Raw genomic sequence first — 22,382 nt, 5'->3', positions numbered from 1 at the left:
GGCAATCAGCACTTGCAAAAACGAACTCTCGTTGTATTATTAAGCAAAGAAATCTGATTTACAAGTGAATGAAAACCTCCTTTATATAGGGGCTGAATTCTAAAAGGTCCTAAATAACTAAAGAATAAAATATTAATAAAACTAAACATGTTTTAACCCTAATTCCTAATAAAATAATAATAACTAAAAATATTGTTTTAACCCAACCTTAATTCCTAATAAAATAATAAATCTGATCCTAAAAGATAATTAATCATCCTATATTAAATTATATTACAAATATCAATATAAATATTGAAAATTCGTAATATTTACAAAAACGTATTAATCCCGATAGGATTTCCTGCATGCACCGTCTTCAGTAAAATGACCATATCTTGAGTTCCCGATATCGGATGAGCGATTCAAGAACCCTTAGAAAGATAAGAGACGACGGGTGTATCTCCAGAAGACATGCGACCAAATAATATCAGGATCCCATTCAAAAAGTCGTCTCAAGTGCGCTGCTGTTCTGATCTTCTTTTCCAAAGCTTGGACGAGTGGATCATTTGGAAGAGTTATTACTTCTTCCTTTGATGTGAACCTTGTGATGCATGTATCATCCTCCCTTTCTTCAAAAAGATTCGACCTCGAATCGAAACATTAAAGGGAGCCAACATTAGAAAGTTTAATAATTCATTCACATTATGCTTACCGAATAGATATGCTTTGAATCTTCGAGACTTTGTTCTTCTAATAGGTTCGAGTAGAAACATTAGTCCAAAGAAGCATGTATTATGGACTCTGGTGCATGTATCATTCCCCACTCCTCAAAAGGATTCGTCCTCGAATCTGAAAATCCAAAAGGAAGAGAATTAGATGTGTTGAAATAAAAACTTGTGAAACATTTACCAGGATCAATGTGATGTGTCTTTATGCATTTTAGTCGAGGTTTCTTCTTTGTAGAACTGATTTCTTGTAGTCTTGAAATCCTCTTTTGCATACAAGTCTTGTAATCTGATGTTTTGGTTGAATTTCAAACATGGCGCCGGTCACTGTTGGCTTTCTGTATGATTATTTCAGATAATTTCTCCATGGGTTTTATTCGGTGTGTGGCGAGAATGAGTGTTTAAAAACCATGTCAACTGGTTTGTTAACGTAATCCCTTAAGTCCTAAGTGTGGTTCATGAATTAATGATTCCCATGAGGAGATTTGTGGACTGTATAACCTGTTTAGTTGGCAAGGAAACTCATATACAGATAAAGCTCATTAAAAGCACTTTTTAAATGTATGGGTAGAAATATCAGAATATCCGAGTTATCGTGATTACATCTTTGATATGTTCAATTCTCGGAATAGAAGTATGATTTTGATAGGTAAGAGTATACCTTCGTGGTAGTGTATCGTCTACTGTGTTTTGCTTACCTCGGTATGTTACGCACTTAAAGGAGTTGTTTAGTATGGATGACAAACTTCACGAGCCTTACCTTGTAAGAAGGAGAAGAAGTACGTTACAATGTCATTAAAATGAGTAATAAATATTTACCTTTGGACTCTCGTAAATCGTGACTTCATTGGGTATGGCATAGTGATTAGGGCTTTCAGGTGGTAACCCGTCAGGAGGGTCACCTAGCACTATTCGACAACTCTTGGCGATGGAAGATGGTGTGGTCCAGTCTCGTGTTGCTTTTACTTTCTCATCATTTACATGGATTCTCTGTGCTGAACTATAAAGCCTGAAGAGTTGTTCAAATCATATTTCGCCATTATGATGGCGTCACGGACTAGGCTTTCCTGGATGTAGCCTTTTTGTAACAAATCCAATCTTTGGTTTCTTCGAGATTGTATGTTTGACGAGGTATGATGGAACCTTGAATTAGATTGATTTGGCATTGTTTTCCTCTTTTCAGTGGTAATTCGTTAGGTAGATCACCTAACACTTCTCGAAAATCCTGTAAAGAGATGAAAACACACTAGGCAAATCCTTGTTAATGTTAGAAATCGAAACAATTGATTCCCTAAAGCGAACAAGGATGCAAGGTTGTTTGTAAATAAGGTTCTCTCTCAATTCTTTTGTGCTCACCATAGATTTTTGAGTCACTCTTTTCTTCTCACATTTAGGTTCACTCACCTCCCATGGGTCATTATTCTTTGGCTTTTATAACTAGTGACCTCTTTTGCTTTTGCCTTTTCTCAACTTTTTCTTTTTTGCTTTCCCTACCTCCTCACAAATTATCATTTGATCTTTAGGGACTGGAAGTGTGTCATTCTTTGCTGGTCGTCTTTCTCCTTGTCAGGTTTCATCTCTTGGCTTTTTTAGAGAAGATGGAGTAGAAGATGAGGAAGGATTTGAAGGATTACCTTGGTAAGAGGATGAAGTACTAGGTAATGTTCACTGAATCTAGATCTCCTTTGGATTTGTGCTTCGATTGTTATTGCTTTCTTTAGTGCGTCTTCAAGGTTTTTGTACCCTTGTAGATCAAGAAGATCAATGATGTTTGAGTTTAAAACCGACGATGAATCTTGACACGGTGACCTCTTCTTTTTCGGTTATGTTAGTCCTATTGAGTAAGGACTGCATCTCCTTGTAGTAATCTTCAACTGAACTTCTACCTTGTCGAAGTGTAGTCGTTGTTTAACTTCTCGTGTATAATGTGTCGGTAGGAATCGGTTCCTCATGGTTTGTTTGAGGTCGGTCCAAGAAGTGATTGTTGGAATTTGGAAGTTCTGGATCTTTTTCCTTGTTTGCATCCACCAAGTTCGAGCATATCCTTCAAATTGTATGGTGATCAGGTGAACTTGTTTAGCTTGGGGGCAGTCATGGTATGCGAATATGAGATCAACTTTTCCTTCCCATTCGATGTACCTGTCTGGATCGTTGTCTCCTTGAAAGACGGGATCATGAACTTTGGTTTTGTAAAGAGTTTGGGTGCTTGGAAACGTGGTTGTTCTTTCTCGGGTACCAAAAGTTCAGCATTGTTTGGTCTTGGATTATAGTTTGGTAGATTCAGTTGTGGTTCTTGTCGTTCTCTCACGATTTCATCAAATCTTTCAACTTGAGTCGTGAGTCGGGCAAGTGTGGCTAAGATAGCCGTAAGTGTCTTGTTGTTAGTGTCGCCCATTCTGAAATCATAACACTCAAAGAAAATTTAAAGTAAAATAAAATAAATAAATTCAACAAAGCAAGAAACCTCACAAGTTACTCCAAGAAAGTAACACAACGAGAGGCAAGTAAGCCGATCTTGTACTCTTTAAAAACTCACTTTACCAAGTAGTCTTTCACAGTTCGTATCGGAGTTTGATTACTAGCAAAGGCGATAAGAAAAACCTAAAAGCTCTAGGAGGCCAAACAAAGGTTAGACTCCAAACGAACGAGAATGCAAAGAAGGAAGAAGTATGCAAACTCTTTAGTCCTACTAACACAATGAAGATAATGTGTTAGATAATGTAAAAGAACAATAACAAGGAAAAACAAAAGAACTTAAAGCACTAAGAGTCAAAAAAAAAAGAACCAACCCAGAAACCTGGAAAACGCTGGATCAATTTGAGCAACGTTTTTGAGGGGGTTACGGTGTCAAAAAATTCTGGAAAAATTCTTGAATGTCTTTTGATGCGTCAAGAAACCACCTGTAAAATTTCAGAACCAAATACCTTCAGTAGTATCCAGTAGACTCTGTTGAACGGTGAGTCCTCAAACAATCTTTTTCTTGATCGCTTTGTTCGAAGGTGTTGTTGATCTCCAAAAATTCTGATTTTTTGTTTGAATGATCTTCAATATATGAATTTAAATCTGGAAATTTTCACCACGAAATTCCTCCTGTAAAATTTTCAAGAAATTCGACAAGATTCTAAACGAATCTGCCGATGAAACTTGAATGATGTATTTGAAGGCTCCAATGAACTCCAATTGAGGTGAAATTGGACTGGGGATTAATCTTAGAATGAATATGATATATGGATAAAATCAGCCCTAAATACCTTCGTTTGCAATTTTTTTGAAATTTTGGCTTTTTTTGGCTTTTTTGTTTTTTTTTGCCTTTTTTTTGCATTTTTTTTTGAAAAAAAAATAGCAAACTAACAAGAAGGATTTAAATCTAAATTAAAATTAAATAAAAAGAACCTGAAACGCTGAATCTTTTGTGAACTAGCTCCGTTGGGGTACCTTGACGATTTTGTGTGCAAGAACAAGCAAGATTGCTTGTTTCTTTCCAAGAATCGGCCCCAAATCTGATACCAATGATAGGGAAGCGGTGGCAGATTGATGAACGTTGCTCTTGTTGAAGAATCAAACCTAGAAAGCTCTAGACTCGATTAAGAACAAAGGGAACGAATAGGGGAAGGTGGCGGTAGCAAGTAGGGTTCTTTATGTGCTGGAATCAAGACAACACGATTAGAATAAAATAAACAAAGGATAAATAAATGAAAGATGAAATAAGATAATAAAGAAATCAAAAGATCTCCCTTATGAAGGTGAACGGTAAAGATGATTGATGGCGTGGATGGATATGTGGATAATAGATGGATAAGTGTCCTATCGAGCCCTCCTAGTCGCAATGAAAAGGCAAACACGATAAATGGCTCTAACCAACCCTCCTAGTCGCGATGAAAAGGCAAATTGGAGTGTGAAGATTAATCTCCCTCACAAGAACTTGAAAGAACTCCAGGAGAAGAAGCTTCGAAGGCACAAGGCAATCAGCACTTGCAAAAACGAACTCTCGTTGTATTATTAAGCAAAGAAATCTGATTTACAAAGTTGAATGAAACCTCCTTTATATAGGGGCTGAATTCTAAAGGTCCTAAATAACTAAAGAATAAAATATTAATAAACTAAACATGTTTTAACCCTAATTCCTAATAAAATAATAATAACTAAAAATATTGTTTTAACCCAACCTTAATTCCTAATAAAATAATAAATCTGATCCTAAAAGATAATAATCATCCTATATTAAGTTATATTACAAATAATCAATATAAATATTGAAAATTCGTAATATTTACAAAATAACGTATTAATCCCGTATAGGATTTCCTGCATGCACCGTCTTCAGTAAAATGACCATATCTTGAGTTCCCGATATCGGATTGATGCGATTCAAGAACCGTTAGAAAGATAAGAGACAGACGGTTGTATCTCCAGAAGACATGTCGACCAAATAATATCAGGATCCCATTCAAAAAGTCGTCTCAAGTGCGTTGCTGTTCTGATCTTCTTTCCAAAGCTTGGACGAGTGGATCATTTGGAAGAGTTATTACTTCTTCCTTTGATGTGAACCTTGTGATGCATGTATCATCCTCCCTTTCTTCAAAAAGATTCGACCTCGAATCTGAAACATTAAAGGGAGCAACATTAGAATAGTTTAATAATTCATTCACATTATGCTTACCGAATAGATATGCTTTGAATCTTCGAGACTTTGTTCTTCTAATAGGTTCGAGTAGAAACATTAGTCCAAAGAAGCATGTATTATGGACTCTGGTGCATGTATCATCTGGTGATAATGATTTTGTTATATTGTTGTTGTATGTGGATGACATGCTGGTTGCAGGACCCAACAAAGATCATATTGAAGAATTGAAGGCACAACTGGCTAGGGAATTTCAAATGAAGGACTTGGGATCAGCAAACAAGATTCTAGGGATGCAAATTCACCGAGACAGAAGTAATAGGAAGATTTGGCTTTCACAAAAGAATTACTTGATGAAGATCTTGTCACGATTCAGTATGCAAGATTGTAAGCCAATTTCTACCCCTCTTCCTATTAACTTCAAATTATCCTCCAGTATGAGTCCTAGCAGTGAAAAAGAGAGGATGAAGATGTCTCGAGTACCGTATGCATCAGCAGTTGGAAGTTTAATGTTCGCTATGATATGCACAAGACCAGACATTGCACAAGCAGTGGGAGTGGTTAGTCGGTACATGGCGAATCCAAGCAAAGAGCATTGGAATACAGTAAAGAGGATCCTGAGATACATCAAAGGGATCTCAAATGTTGTATTATGTTACGGAGGATCAAATTTACTAATCAATGGGTATATAGATTCTGACTATGCAAGGGATTTGGATAAAGCAAATCTACTACATGATATGTGTTCAAAGTTGCTAGTGGAGCTGTAAGCTGGGTTTCAAAATTACAGTCAGTTGTGGCTACATCCACAACAGAGGCATAATATGTAGCAGCTACACAAGCCAGTAAATAAGCAATTTGGTTGAAGATGCTATTGGAGGAGCTTGGGCACAATCAAGAGGATGTCTCTCTATTTGTGACAGTCAAAGCGCCTTGCATCTAGCAAGGAATTCAACATTTCATTCAAGGACAAAGAACATACGAGTTCAATACCATTTCATTCATGAAAAGGTGGAAGAAGGGACGGTAGATATGTAGAAGATCCATACCAAAGACAATATAGCAAATTTCATGACGAAGGCAATCAACGCTGATAAATTTAGCTGGTGTCGATCCTCTTGTGGCCTGACAAAAACGTAAGCAACATGATGGTACAAGGTAGAAAGAATGGTGTGAAGATATGATTGTTCCAATCAAATCTTCAAGTGAGAGATTGTTAAAAGTTGGCAGCATTAGTCAACATAATAGGGTGGCAATTTGGCATCATTAATGGGCGGCTAAATTGGTCAAATATTGGCCACCAAATTGTTGAAAAAGTTAATGGAATTATCATAATTTAGTCATTGAACTTATGGTATTTATAATATTAGTCCTTATGCTTCAACTATAAATACCCTACCTCATTTAGCTTCAAAACCATCCCAAAGCATTATAGCTTTCTTCCAATACTAGAGAGAATTTAGAGAGTTTCTTGAGAGTTGTTTTCTAATTTTTATCAAGAGAGAGTTATCATTGTTTTCTCCTTGGTAGATCGAGAGAAGTTGTAATTCCTATTTTCTCATAGTGAAATTCTTCTACCGTTGCCCGTGGTTTTTACCTTATATTATTTAGGAGTTTTCCACGTATATTTTGTATCTCTTTATCTTCATTTTTATTTTTTCAAATTATCAGTTTGATTTTGCTCTATCCGATAGCCTTCTTTCGCAACAGTCTTGGTATCCTTCGAAGCTGCAGCGGTAAAACGTGGACATGTCGGCTCCGTTTCGGACCGCGACGGCTTGGTGTTTGCTAGGCCCTGCTGTGTTACGGAATGTGATGTCGACCCCGATGAATCCTTTCCCGACAACAGCTGCAGGGAGTTGTTGAGCTCATTAAAATGTACATTATGTAAATGTTGGAACATGATTCAAATGTAATTAAATAAAATTCTTGTACATTACCAAATGTTACAGAGTTGAATGTGGTTGATCCATCGACGAAGTTTCGATTTTTGGTGATTATTGTCTTATTAATACCGGCACCGGTCATCATCAAATTCTGCTTTTTCTTAGGTATAGAAACGTACTCTTCGTAAATACCGGCAGCCACGTAAATCAGAAAGTTTGGTTGCTGTCGCCGGTATGATCTGGTGCAGCGGCCACTGCTTCATTGATGGTCGTGAAATTGCCATTTCCATCTGGGTTAACAACCACTACTCGACTCACCGAAACACATTCTCCTTTCCCGTCTGCTCAAACATCCTTCGTCGGCTTGCGGATTCGTAAACTTCTTGGTCTTGACCCGACATTATTAAAGGAAGAGGAGAATCTCTGCCATGTATCAAATTGAAAAACACCTGGTTTCTTCCTACCATTGAGTTGATAAATCCATGAACCCAACCGTGCATAAAAAGTACAAGTGACACACTTGAGGAAATTTGTTCCATTCGAGATAGACGGCAACAGGTCATGTTCAACTCTCGAAGCCGACGACATAGCTTCGAGCCCTTCGACACAAGTTTGCACGTTCGTCAAAACGGCACTCAGCAAGCAATGCAAATCATCGGCCAGGAAAGTGTCGAGACAGTCCGGATTTGATCCGTTCCAACGTGTACGATAAGAAATCCACGTTAGTCTCGGATAGAAACTGGCAATCCTGGAGGGCTCAAATCGTGCCGAGGTACGAAGTCGAGGTTAGTCTGAGAAAATACTTGATGGAACCGAGGAAACTATGAGCATTCAACAACGATTGGTGCATCGAATCCCTGCCGAAGTCGAGAATGGTGGCTAACTTATTGGAGGGTAAGATGGATCTGCAGAAATCCGCATGTGGGGTGAGCTTGCAAACGGATTCGGAGTCGAAAACCGAGGCGGGATCAGGAGAGGTATCGAAAGATGGAGAGGAGGAATAAGAGTGATAAGAGTTCTCACCGGTTAAAATGGTGTTGACAATGAACTGTGTGAGTTAGAAGAGAGATTGAGAGAATTCAAGGTCAAACTACATCTTTTTCTCTCAAATTTAGGAATTAAATTAGAAGTAAACTCTTTTTGTTATCGTGTCCAGTTAGTAATATAATTTAACTGTTTTAAATTTGATGTTTAAAAGAGGAAAGACTGAAAATTAAAATGACCTTCAATGTAATTTACTCATATTAATTCAATAAAATTACACAATTTTATTTTTAATATTAATAATAATTATTGATGAAAAGCAATATCTTATTTTATCAACAAAATTACTTAATAAATTCAAAGTACGTATTATAAACTCACGGATATACTTACCCATGGCAAACACGTGAATTAGGATAGTTTTTAATAATCTTTCTGAGGTTTTCGCCTCAATTTTTTTTTCTATTTTTCTTATGTTAATGTTATCTATGTTATCCGTGTTTAACGGTAACATCAACTTTCGTGTTCATCGTGGACCTTCGATATTCATTGATTTTCATTTATTTTATTATATCATAATTTTATTTATTTTTTCATTTTTTTAATTTTTAATAATTTAATCTTTATGCATGTTTTTATGACACGTTTTTATCTATCTTTTGACACGTTTTCGATTATATGATCGTTATTTTCGTTTAATTTTCTCAAGATTAGATATACATCGCCACATTTGATTAAAATTATACTTATTTGTTACCATGCTGATCTTCCTTGTTTTGGACTATCAGATTTGATTTGCTTTTGATCATCAAATTAAATTTGGATACTCGATTCTGATTTACGATTTTTCGATTGTCTTTAAATAACTTAATTTTCTTTTGTGATTTGTTTACCGATATTGTTAGATTTGTTCATATATTCATTTCATTCGAACTTATTTGGTTAGATTTTTTAACATTTTTCTTGTATGGTCATTAAATGATTTTAATTGATTAATTTCTTGTGTTAACGATCATAAAAAATATTCTTGTTATGTGTTTAATTTACAGTTATGATTGTAAACCTTTATTATAATTTGAATATATATTTTTTAATTTTAATAAAACTAAAACTTTCTATCTTGTAAGAAAAATAAATTCAAATATTTATATATATTTATTAAAAGTAAAGTAATAAAATTTTGAAGGAAATATAGTTAATTTTATTTTCAATCAAATATTTCAAATCTATTATTTTATATAAAAATAATAATTTTATATCGTATAAGTAAGCCTGTAGATGCTTGGAGTCTACAACTTGTCAAAAGCAAAATATCGCGAGAGATAAAGAGACACAAAAGACTCGTAATTACAGAAGGGACAGGGTAGGAGATGAGGGGACCCACTGGATGTGTCTACCGAATATTCGTTAGATTTGAATTAGAGGTTTGGAATCCGCTTTTCTTTCCCATCATCTCACTCCCACGCAATGGTAAGTTGATAACTGATTCAATCACACATAGTACTTATCACGATAAGCAGATGAACCTTTCACTGCTATGTCAGTAGAAAAAGAAAGACGTCAGTACAGCGCATAGAAGATAGCGAGACCACTTCTCTCTCCCTTCCTCTCTACTTTCTCTCTCTTCTTTATCTTTTTCTTCTTGTTCGTAGCATTTGGAACCCTAGAAAATCCTCCAAATTCGAGCTTCACATAAACATCAGAAAGAAACTGAAGGCGAATCTGCAAATCTCTCGAAATTAGTTGAGATTCGAAGTTAGAGCTGATTCAAATCGACCGTAATCGTTCCTTGACTCGGCTGGTTTCGACAGATCGACTTTCCTTTTTGCTTCCGGGAAGTGAAAATGTCGTCGTTGAGCAGAGAACTGGTGTTTCTCATACTTCAGTTTCTGGAGGAAGAGAAATTTAAGGAGTCGGTTCACAGGTAAGCCTTTTTTGGTTCAATTAAATAATTTCTCTGTATACGTTTACGTACAGTGTATGCGTATCTTTACTTTCTATTCTAGTCTTTTTCGTATGTATAAGTAGAAGGAAATGAAGGAAAATTTTGTGAATTTGAAGTTTTACCTTTTTGGGGGGTATTATGGTAAAATTTGTTTTAGTATTTTTAGTAGCTATGGTAATTTGAATTTTAGCAGTGGTGAATTGTGAAAATTAGAGGATTTTGGTTGTTGGGGGAAGTTTTTGATTATTGAATTACTTGCAAGTAATGGAAAGATGCAATGGAGTTTTAATTGTTGAATTACTATGTTACGCATAGAAGAAACGAATTAATTGAATGTATTTGTGGTTTTCTAGTTTTAAGTTGTTTTAATTTTTAATTATTATTAAGGGGAAAATTGGAAAGGAGAAGAAATGATAACTAACTATTAGTTGTAAGTAGAATTCTTTTTGGCGGGCTACGTGTTTCTCTATTCCTTAGTACCTCACTTTTGGCTTTGGGAAGTAGGGTGATTTGTTGTGCAAACTGTAATAGCATGTATATGATTGTGTATTTTTATTTGAAATAATGTCGTCTCCTGTAGGCTTGAGAAAGAATCAGGGTTTTTCTTCAACCTGAAGTACTTCGAAGAGAAAGTTCAGGCCGGAGAATGGGAGGAGGTCGAGAAGTATTTATCTGGTTTTACAAAAGTTGATGATAATCGGTATTCCATGAAGATATTCTTTGAGATAAGGAAGCAGAAGTATCTGGAAGCACTTGATCGGTATTGTTAATGCTTCAGTTGTTTCACTAATAGAAATTCTTAAAGTTGCTGATTAATGAATACTTCTTTTTCCTGCTTAATAACTCTGAATTTTACTATTATGTTGCAGGCAAGAAAAGGCAAAGGCTCTTGAAATATTGACGACTGATTTAAAGGTGTTTTCCACATTTAATGACGAATTATACAAAGAAATCACTCAACTTTTGACACTCAACAATTTCAGGTAATTTCATGGTGGAAATAAACTGTGCTATGTAGTTTCTATTTCCCAAGGCATAACATTGATGGATGATTTCTATATATTAAGCAGTTTTTAAGTTTAGAGATTTGATTGGATAACAAGGATTTTTTTATAAGTAAACTTTTTTTCAGCCAAGCAACTACATCTTGATCCTTTTTTAGAGAAAACTTTAATTTTAATGTAAAACCGAATCCTGATGAATGCCTGATATCTTCCTAGTTGTGTAATTGTATTTTTCTGTTCTGATGACAGGGAAAATGAGCAGCTTTCCATTTTAACGTAAACCAAACCCTGATGAATGCCTGAAATCTTCCTAGTTGTGTAATTGTATTTTTTCTGTATTGAATACAGGGAAAATGAGCAGCTTTCCAAATATGGGGATACAAAAACTGCTCGAGCTATAATGTTGGTAGAACTAAAGAAACTCATAGAAGCAAATCCACTTTTCCGTGATAAGCTTGCTTTCCCTACTTTGAGGTCCTCAAGACTAAGGACTTTGATCAACCAAAGGTGAAGTTGATTTGATACTTGCTACTATAGAGCCGGGATGCAAATATAATTTGTTTACAATTAAATATGTATATATATTTTTGATTTGCAAGTACGGACATACAGCTTGAACTGGCAACATCAGCTATGCAAGAACCCAAGGTCAACCCAGACATCAAGACTTTATTCACAGATCACACATGTACGCCTCCAAATGGTCCTCTTGCACCTACACCTGTAAATCTTCCAGTTGCTGCAGTTGCAAAACCTGCTGTGTATACATCACTTGCAGCACACAGTGTATGCAATCATTTTGTTATTTCTGTGAACGGTGTTCTTCTATAATAATGTTTATAACATTGGTTGACACATGGCTTGTCCTACTTTTGGCATACAGCCCTTCCCTCCACCCGCTGCATCAGCGGCAGCTGCTGCTAATGCTGGTGCTTTAGCAGGCTGGATGGCAAATGCTTCTGCCTCATCATCTGTCCAAGCTGCTGTTGTCACTGCATCATCTATACCTGTTCCACAAAATCAAGGTCAGAACTTCAGTCTGACTCATTGGAATCAACTTTTCTAAAGACTGGAATAATTTGGGACATTTAATCTATTCTTCACAAGTTGATCAAAACTCATTTTCATGCCCCCCTGAAATTGGGGTGTTGTTCCCGTCTTTTGTCTAATATCGGTTTAGAATGACATTTTCGTCATTTCTTTTAACTTGACTCTTGTGGAAACAATTCTCTTTTAACTTGAATTCTTATTTACCTTTTCTTGTTGGTATTGAAGACACTAGGGCATTTATTTATTTATTTATTTTTAAACTATGCCTTTAAATGCAATACAAGATTGCCTAGGCGACCACTTTGTGTCATCATGTAAATCTCTTGTTATGTATGCATTTTAATCTCATCTCCATTTGAACAGTTTCAGTCTTAAAGCGTCCGAGAACACCTCCAGCAGTGCCTGGGATGGTTGATTATCAGCGCCCTGCTCCTTCAGTCGAGGAGGTGATTTCTTCCCCCTTTTTTTTATCTTTCTTACTTGTTCTGGAACTTTACAAGTTGAATAATCTTAGTTTCCCTTGGTTTTGTATTAGTAAATATGTTTATGTTTTCCACTTTTAGGTTACATATCCCGCACCACGGCAGCAAGCTTGGTCATTGGATGACCTACCAAGAACAGTGGCTTTTACCATGCATCAAGGATCCATGGTCACAAGCATGGATTTTCATCCTTCACACCACACATTGTTACTCGGTATGGAAGTTTATTTTTATCTTTTTCATCAAGACGAGCTTGAAATTTATCTCCTTTTATGATGCAATGTAATTGGAGCAGTTGGTTCTTCTAATGGTGAAATCACACTTTGGGAACTTGGAATGAGGGAGAGGTTGGTTTCAAAGCCATTCAAGATATGGGAAATGTCAACATGTTCAGTGCAATTCCAGGTTTGTGTGTCATTATTTATTGAGGTTTCTCTCTCTGTGATACCTTTTCCAATGACAAACAAACTATTTGTGTCAAATGACTCATGTCTGTTTTAGCAATTTCTCTATGTTTCACTACCTATATTAATTCTGTTACTGGAATTACTGCAGGCTTTAATGGTCAATGATACACCAATATCTGTCAGCCGTGTCACGTGGAGTCCTGATGGAAGTTTCGTAGGTGTGTGCCTTTTGATGGATTACTATCGTTTTAGTTTGCATATGTTTGTGCTTATTGCCTTTCTTGTTGCAGGTGTTGCATTTTCCAAACACTTGGTTCACTTTTATTCTTATCCTGGATCAAATGATCTAATCCAGCGCTTGGAGGTTAGTTATTTTTTTCTACTTCTGCAACTAAAAGGATTCATAACTAGTGTTTGACTTTTTCTTCTTATTAACAGATTGATGCCCATGTTGGTGGTGTAAACGACTTAGCCTTTGCTAACCCAAACAAACAACTGTGCATTGTTACCTGTGGAGATGACAAGCTTATAAAGGTAAAGGCTATTAAGTTTATTAGAAGTATTTGATTAAACTGGATGTTTCTTGTTATCCTCATCATAGAAATGAAGCAGGTATGGGATTTGACGACGGGACAAAAACTGTTCAATTTTGAAGGTCATGATGCACCAGTTTATTCCATCTGCCCACGTCATAAAGAGAGCATTCAGGTACCAACAAAACATGTCATGGTTGTTGGTTATATATACCTTTTAGTCATAAGAATAGGAAACACGTGACAAAGCCTTAACTGTATAACTGATGCACCAGTTGTGTCTGTGCTGTCTTTACTGAGGTTATAACTAGTCTTTGCCTCCTAAAGTCGCTGTCACAATCAACTTCTTCAAACTTTAAAGCATGAAAGTACATTTATCAATCTGCTCTTGCCTTCTGTAATTTATGATTCCACTTTCAGTTGGTATCCATCACAGGGCTGCCTGATTTATCAAAACCATTTCATAATCCTAGTTAGAACTTTCCCCTAATATGATCGATCTTATTCTTCCCCTTGTTGCTACACTGGTCCACTATATTTGATTCACTCCAATATTTTAGGTCAGTGTCGTATGGACATATAGTTTTTGTTGGTTCAGTTAAATTGCTTTTTGTTTTGGCTGAGAATTGAATGCTTATTTTTCTGTATGGATGCCAATTTATACCCATGTGGTAATCATCTATTCCGTTGCAGTTTATATATTCAACTGCTGTCGATGGGAAAATTAAGGCTTGGCTGTATGACAATATGGGTTCCAGAGTTGACTATGATGCCCCTGGTCACTGGTGTACTACAATGCTTTACAGTGCTGATGGAAGTAGGTATGATCATGAATTTTAAGATAGAACTCCCGTTAAAAATTGAGTTTGTTGCAAAATTTCGTTTGCTCTTAACACCCTTAAAGTCTTTGGTGTCAAATTTTATATGTAATTCATTTCATTCCAGTTTTGAACTTTTGTTAGTTTCTGATTTTGTTTCAGATTGTTCTCTTGCGGAACTAGTAAAGATGGAGAATCTTTCTGGTTGAGTGGAATGAAAGTGAAGGAGCAATAAAGAGGACTTATGTGGGATTCAGAAAGAAATCAGCAGGTGTGGAGTCGTTTGACATAACACGAAATCATTTTCTAGCTGCTGGAGAAGATAGCCAGATAAAGTTTTGGGACATGGATAATATCAATCTTCTCACTTTCACAGATGCCGAGGGTGGACTCCCTGTAAGTCAAATATTCGGATCTCATAGTTGTTTTGTGAAACATATTACATATATGCTACTAGGTTGAGTATCTAACCGATCATATTAATTGCTTCAGAGTCTTCCCCGTGTGAAATTCAATAAGGAAGGAAATCTCCTAGCGGTGACTACAGCTGACAATGGATTCAAAATACTTGCAAATGCTGTGGGTATTAGATCTTTAAGAGCAACTGAAACATCAACTTTTGATCCACTGAGAACACCCATTCTTTCTGCTGCGATTAAGGTAATGATTGTTTAGATTTGCTTAATATGTCCTTAGGAATATTCATGTCTAAATGCCAGCATCTTTTTATGTTTTCTCTGTTGGTTAGGCTTCTGGCTCTTCTGCAGTTGGTAATGTCGGTCCTGTTAGTTGTAAAGCGGAAAGGAGCTCTCCTGTCAGGCCTTCTCCTGTACTTGTATGTTAGCTGGATATACCTTGAGTCACCTTTTGAATTTTTTTCTTTCTTTCTGAATTCTGTTGTTGGAGCTTGCGGCAGTAATTATATTGTTCATTTTTGGAGAGGAACTTTTTGTTCTTGCTCTTGGTTACCGCTACAAGCACATTAGGAGTTTATTTAAGGCCCAACTTCCTTTTTTAGCTTATGGGCGCTCCCGTCCATATCTCTTTTCATGCAATAAGGACCATTTTGTATTTCCACTGGAACCACTGTGTCTATCATACAAATAGACCTAGGTTTTTCAAGTGCTTTTCATGCTTTTGACGTTCTTGCAATTGCCTTTATTGTTTTGGATTGTCCCCCCCCGTCCCACACCAAAAGAGTGGAGTTGATCCATTGGGAAGAAATGTCGAAAAGCCTAGAGTTATGGATGATGCAATAGACAAGACTAAAGCCTGGCAATTAGCTGAAATCGCGGATTCTGCTCAATGTCGGTTGGTTACCTTACCCGAAAGCACGGATGCCTCCAGCAAGGTCTGTTGAACTTCTAATAATCAGTTCTGTGTCATTGTTTTTCTACCATAGCACTGAACCATTGCATCTCCTTAAAGGTTGTCCGGCTTCTGTATACAAATTCTGCTGTTGGTATTTTGGCACTTGGGTCAAACGGCGTTCAGAAGCTATGGAAGTGGTCCCGCAGTGATCAGAATCCATCCGGGACGGTACAATAATTTCTCTAATAAGATTGTTTTACTTTTGACAGTTTCTTTCTAAATTCCTTCCTTTTCATTGACGACTAGAACTCTAAAGTCCTTTAAACTTTAAAGGCCACTGCCAATGTAGCTCCACAGCATTGGCAACCAAACAGTGGTCTTCTTATGACTAATGATATCACAGGTGTCAACCTGGAAGAAGCAGTACCATGCATAGCACTCTCGAAGAATGATTCGTATGTGATGTCAGCCACCGGTGGAAAAGTTTCTTTGTTTAACATGATGACTTTCAAGGTATGCCTTCATTTGCCTGTGTATTGAATGTATTTAATGATTGACATGCTAATAAAAACACATGATTTGCAGGTAATGACAACATTTATGTCTCCTCCTCCAGCCTCAACCTTCCTGGCATTCCATCCTCAGGATAATAATATCATAGCAATTGGAATGGAGGATTCAACTATCCATATTACAATGTTCGAGTAGACGAGGTTAGACTTCCTAACAGTTTCTGATGTGTTCTTATTTATTCTTACTTCCTGGCATTTCAAGTGGTTCTGATGCAATCTGCTTTCAACTTCTTTTAGGTGAAATCAAAATTGAAAGGCCACCAAAAACGAGTAACTGGTTTGGCTTTCTCGACCAACCTCGGTATCTTGGTTTCATCAGGTGCTGATGCTCATGTAAGTAGTATCCTAGCTTGTCATATTTACTTATTTTGTTTGCTTCTTCCCTATGGGTTCTGAAAGCTATAAAATTTTCGGTAATAACAAAAAAAAAAAAATAGAAAAGGTCAACCAATTTTTTCAGTTAGTTTTTTGAGTTAATTTCCTTGGTATTTTTCAGGTTCCAGCATCTCTGATATATATTACGAATTCTTTCATCAATTATTTTCAGGCTTTTTTTTATATTATTACTTATTAACATCTTGCTTTTCTCCACAGCTGTGTGTGTGGAGCATTGATACATGGGAGAAAAGGAAATCGGTTCCAATCCAAATCCCAGCTGGAAAGGCACCTACAGGTGATACTCGAGTTCAATTTCACTCGGATCAAATTCGCATGCTGGTGGTTCATGAAACACAGCTAGCAATATATGATGCCTCCAAAATGGAGCGCATCCGACAGGTAGGAAACTCAAAAATGGCACGGACTTTGATGATTTGCTCTTGCGTTTACACAGAGGGAACAGTGTCTAATGCCATTTTATTTGCTGCAGTGGATTCCACAAGATGGACTACCTGCGCCCATATCTTATGCAACATATTCTTGTAACAGCCGATCTGTTTATGCTACCTTTTGTGACGGTAATATCGGGGTGTTTGATGCTGATAGCCTGAAACTTAGATGTCGTATCGCCTCGACGGTTTACTTGTCACCAGCAATCATGAAGGGGTAAGTTATCTGCAACTTTATTCCATCTTTGCATATATCATCTGGACTATCTATAACCGAACTGTTATTCTGCATTGTTTTACAGAAACCAAGCTGTATACCCGCTTGTAGTCGCTGCACACCCAATGGAGCCAAACCAATTCGCAATAGGTTTGAGTGACGGATCTGTGAAAGTGATGGAGCCATCCGAATCCGAAGGAAAATGGGGAGTGAGTCCGCCAGCGGATAACGGTGTGGCAAATGGTAGAACAACATCGTCGTCTACCACAAGCAATCACACACCCGATCAGTTACAAAGATGAGATACGTCTTTTATGGTATTGGAAAAGTCTTACGTATTGTAACAAATGTATTAGGTTCTTATTTTTAAGCCTGTCCATGTGTACCATTGCAGCCCTAGATTATTATGAATGAATGAATGCCCCAATTCTTGTATAATCCTCGTTACTTGATTGAGATAGCTTTCTTAGTTTTACTTATACGTAACCCCTTGAGTTTTTGGGAATTTTATTATTTTCCCTAACAAACTTAGTTTTATTTTGGCTTAATAGTTACGAGGCCCTTGAACTTTTGTAAAAATAATAATAATCTCTGAATTTTATTTGCATCTAATGTGCTCTTTAAACTATGAAATAAATCAATGTGATCCTTTGACTAACAAAAATCATCGTGTTGACATGATATTTCACGGTTGCTCTTGACATTTAATTGATTCTTTATTTTTTAACTGATATTTTTAGAACAATATTTTCTGATTACAAGGTCACCATGAAGATGAAGATCATGGTTACTAAATTATGGCAGAAAATCACTCAAGAGGCCTGCACTTTATTCCCATCAGTATCCTCTTCTTGCAAAGCTCTGGTTTCTTCTTTCTCCCCATCTTCTTCATCCACCATCCACTCTTAAGCATCCTCCCATGGCCGTTGCTCCTCGTTTTCAATCCAAAGCTACCCGGATAATTGAATTTCCCTGCAATTTTCTTGCAGGCAATCCCCTTTATTCCCACGGCAGTATTCCCACCTTTCTCACCCTTCACCACACCACAAGCAACGCCATCATCTACGTTGCTACCGAGCACGACATTCTCGGCCTTGTGCGAACCGAAGACTCTCGAAAACATCGAACCGACCTTCCCCCCGATACTCTTCCTAGACATACCCCAGTGTTTCTTCATGTTGTTGCTGCCATTTTCATCCCGGTTCTGGTTGCTTCCATTCCGCATGGCCTTGACAAATACCCTTGGAACCTTGATTCTAATGGTTGGTTGAAGGAGGGTGATGGTGACAACATATGACAAGTGTGATTTTGGTGGCACAAAAACCCCATTTTTTTCATTGATTTTTTCTGCCATGAAGAAGAAGAAAGCGCAAGAGAGAATGTACAGATGATTGAGTTTAAAAAGAGAGCTGCTGGGATTTGAGGATGAACATTCGGTCATTAGGTAAACGAAAAGCTTAAAAGCTGACTTATCAATATGGAGTGGGGATTTAATCCCTTATTAATACATTAGGAAGGAAAAGGAAAAAAGGTAATATAAATATTTATAGTGTTGGATTTCCTCCAATCTTCTTCTTTTCTCCTTTTGGTATTGAAATTAAGGCTAAAATATACTTAGCTTTGACGTAAAATTTACTTACCTATTTAAAGTTTTGGAATTACTTCATTTTCCCGGTTCAAGAAAAAGAAAGAAATTACTTCATCTCCGTTATGGAGATAATATTGTTAACATATTACTAAAGTAACAAATTTAACTCTTGGAATATAACTTGACGTTCTTACCAATCTTTTCTCCATCATGCCTCTGCCTTCTATCTTTCCCTTTCTCTTTTCTATTTACTTTGAATTTTGGAGAGGGTTTTATTTAGGAATGGGCATGAGATTCGAAATCGATGAGATTCGACTTATCAAATTTTATTGGGCTGAGTAAAATTTTTTAGATAATAAGTTCATGTCGGCTTTGAGTTTAGGATAAAAAATACCCGACTCGACTCGAAAGTAATGTAATTATATATTATATATAATATATTTATAGATAATTGCATTGATAATACTCTCTATATTATTTTTCAAATGGGTCTCTATTTTATCCAATAAAGTTAATAATCTTGTTATAAATATATTTATTTCATGTTTGGATTCAGATTTTATCTCAATAGATGGATCGAGTTTTGAGTTGGATAAAATCGTCCTAACCCCGGATTTAATTTCATATGAATGATGTATATTTTTTTGATCAGACCGGGTTAAACGGATACACGACCCATACCATCCTTAGTTTTCTCTTTCATTATGTCATGGATATGATATTATTAACAAATTGCTTTTTTATTAAACAAGAAAAAATTTACTCATAATATTGAATCCGCACCTTAAAATAGAAGAAATATATTTATTTATTTTACCAATCTTTTCTCCATCATGCCTCTACCTTCCCTCTATTCCCTTTTTCTATTCTATTTATTTATTTTACTTTGAATTAAAAAAATACTTTGAATTTTGAAGAGGGTTTTTATGTCTCTTCACCCAATTTTTATTGTTTCCAAAAGTTTTGTTAATAATCGTATTTCCTAATGGTAAGTAACTTAATATTACTTAAATAAGTCTCGAGTTTGAGTCTTTATGTATGTAGAAAATTTTTGTTAAAAAATTGCTCACAAAAATAAATCTATAAATTGGACCAGTCTAGATTAATCAAAATAAAACCTTAAAAATCAGGAGGAAAAAAAATAAATAAGCTTATAAAAGAATTAAGCTAAGACGGGAAGTTCTACCGCGCGACAACCTTAATATACGGCTAAGGAAAGATACTATCGGTTTTGTTATTATTTTTTAATAAAACCGGTAAAAATTTACCGAAAACATTATTATTTCTACCTAAAACATCAATATTTTTAACATTTCCGGTAAAATATCAAATATTAACAAAACCGGTAGCACTTTACTGGATATGTTAACAAAACCGATAAAGTGCCCAATAATAACAAAATCGACAGAAATAATAATGTTTCCAGTAATTTTTTACCGATTTTATTAAAAAAATAATAACAAAATTAAAAGAGTCTTTCCTTAACCGTATATTAAAACTACACCACGTAAGACTTTCCCAACTAAACCCGAAGAAGATGTAAAGCCACAAAGGCCCATGCAAGCATTGGTGTTAGAAGAGAAAATTGTTAAAGTAAACTATAACGTGTGATAATTATTTATGAAATTTTAATTTAATTATTGATTTTTTTTAATTAAATTATTAAAAAATGTCAATTAAATTGTTAATCGTTAATATTTAGTAAAAAAAAAGTGAAACCATAAAAAAATTAGGTAAATTATGCTAATAGTCCTCTTTGTTTTAGGGTTGACCAAATTGTTGCAGTTGCTGTTGCTCAGTCTGTAAATGTGTAGTAGGAATCAGGGGATTTTGCAACGCTGTCACACCAAGATTCAGAGGATTTTGCACCTGCAATTACGCAATCTATAAATGTGTAGCAGGATTCAGGGGATTTTGCAACGCTTCGACACCAGGAGGCTGATCAAATTGTTGCAGTTGATGTTACCCAGTCTGTAAATGTGTAGCAGGATTCACGGGATTTTGCAACGCTGTCACACTAGGATTCAAGGGATTTTGCAACTGCAACTGCCCAGTCTGTAAATGTGTAGCAGGATTCAGGGTATTTTGCAACGCTGCCACACCAGAATTCAAGGGATTCAGGGGATTTTCCAATTGCAACTGCCTAATCTGTAAATGTGTAGCAGGACTCGGGGGATTTTACAACTGCAACTGTCCAGTTTGTAACTGTTGCTGCTACTTAGGGTGCAACGACATCAAGTTGACATCAGGAGCCTGTTCAAATGTTCCCACTATTAATGGTGGTTGTTGATGATCCCTCGAGTGCTCATTTGAAATAACTCTGAATTCTGTGTTGGATATAGTTGGCTGAACATTCTCAGACGTCTGTCATAGGTAAGTAAATTTTCAGTAAATTTCCCTAGTTTTCCCTGAGTGAATTTTGGAGCAGACCATGAATGGATGGTTTCTATCTCTTCCTACTTTAATTCTCCCATGAATGGTTCTTGGATATAGTTTAAGATGGTGATCAACAGCGCAAAGGAACAACTTTGTAGAAGACTACTAGGTTTGCGTTCTTTGTAATTTGAAGCTGGCAACCATGCGCGAGATAAAGTCACATGCAATGATTCTTGCTGCTTCGAACGACGACCACACCAAGGTATATATGCAATGGACATACATCTTAGGTTACCTTTGGGTGAGCAGTGCAAGGATATGAAGATGCAAATGGAATTGATAATATGTTAGACGGTGATGAAACACTACATAATGGAATGGTTCAGGTTGTAGGAGGAGGAAAGAAGAAGAAGAAGAAGGAACGCGTGATTTTACAGTTCTCAAGATCATCACTTCTCACAGAACTGGTATTTTACAAATTTTACGAGCTATTTTCGTTTGCTTCATTTCTGTGTTGCTTGCTTCTGATGAATGTTCAAAGTTTAAATTGTGTTCAATAGGCTTTTTATTTTTTATTTTTAAAATGGCATGGATAGTAATGTAGTCAATTTCTTGTTTCTTATTTCTGTTAACAATGGCCTTACTCGAGCTAATTTTAATATAATGGAAATCAGCCCAGCGAAGACCTTAATCACAAATTATTTGGGTTTGACTAAATGACATAATATCTCCATTCCAGTTTTCTATGTCAATATTATCAATTGCTATATGGGGCATAACTTTATTTCTGTCACAATAGCCTTTAGAATCTGTTTTAGTACCTAATCTAATCTTTCTAGTCATAAAAGTACTTGAATCATCCTTTGCTGTGTTCTTTAACACGAGGAATTAATTATGCCCAGTTTTGCAAGTTAGGCTTGATTGACTATAAACTTATGGCTTACCAGAGGTGCATTGGCTTTATCTTGTTGACTAAACTCTCTGTTCTTATTCCTGTTCGGTTAGGTCTCTAAAGGTGTACTTAGCTGTGCGACTCAAGAAGTGAAAGATCTTT

At 36.1% G+C, this 22,382-nt stretch overlaps 2 pseudogenes; one reads left to right on the top strand and one right to left on the bottom strand.

The window, feature by feature from the left end:
• Positions 1 to 7,036: 7,036 nt before the first annotated feature.
• LOC120163884 lies at positions 7,037 to 7,777 on the bottom strand (annotated as a pseudogene).
• A 2,140-nt stretch (positions 7,778 to 9,917) lies between these two features.
• Positions 9,918 to 17,854, top strand: LOC120163901 (annotated as a pseudogene).
• Positions 17,855 to 22,382: the final 4,528 nt, after the last annotated feature.

The sequence above is a fragment of the Hibiscus syriacus genome, unplaced genomic scaffold (assembly GCF_006381635.1).
Source record: "Hibiscus syriacus cultivar Baekdansim isolate YM2019G1 unplaced genomic scaffold, ASM638163v2 tig00111502_pilon, whole genome shotgun sequence".
Taxonomy (NCBI): Eukaryota; Viridiplantae; Streptophyta; class Magnoliopsida; order Malvales; family Malvaceae; genus Hibiscus; species Hibiscus syriacus.
The sequence above is the reverse complement of the archived record's forward strand: the minus strand, read 5'-3'. Positions and strand labels throughout refer to the sequence as shown.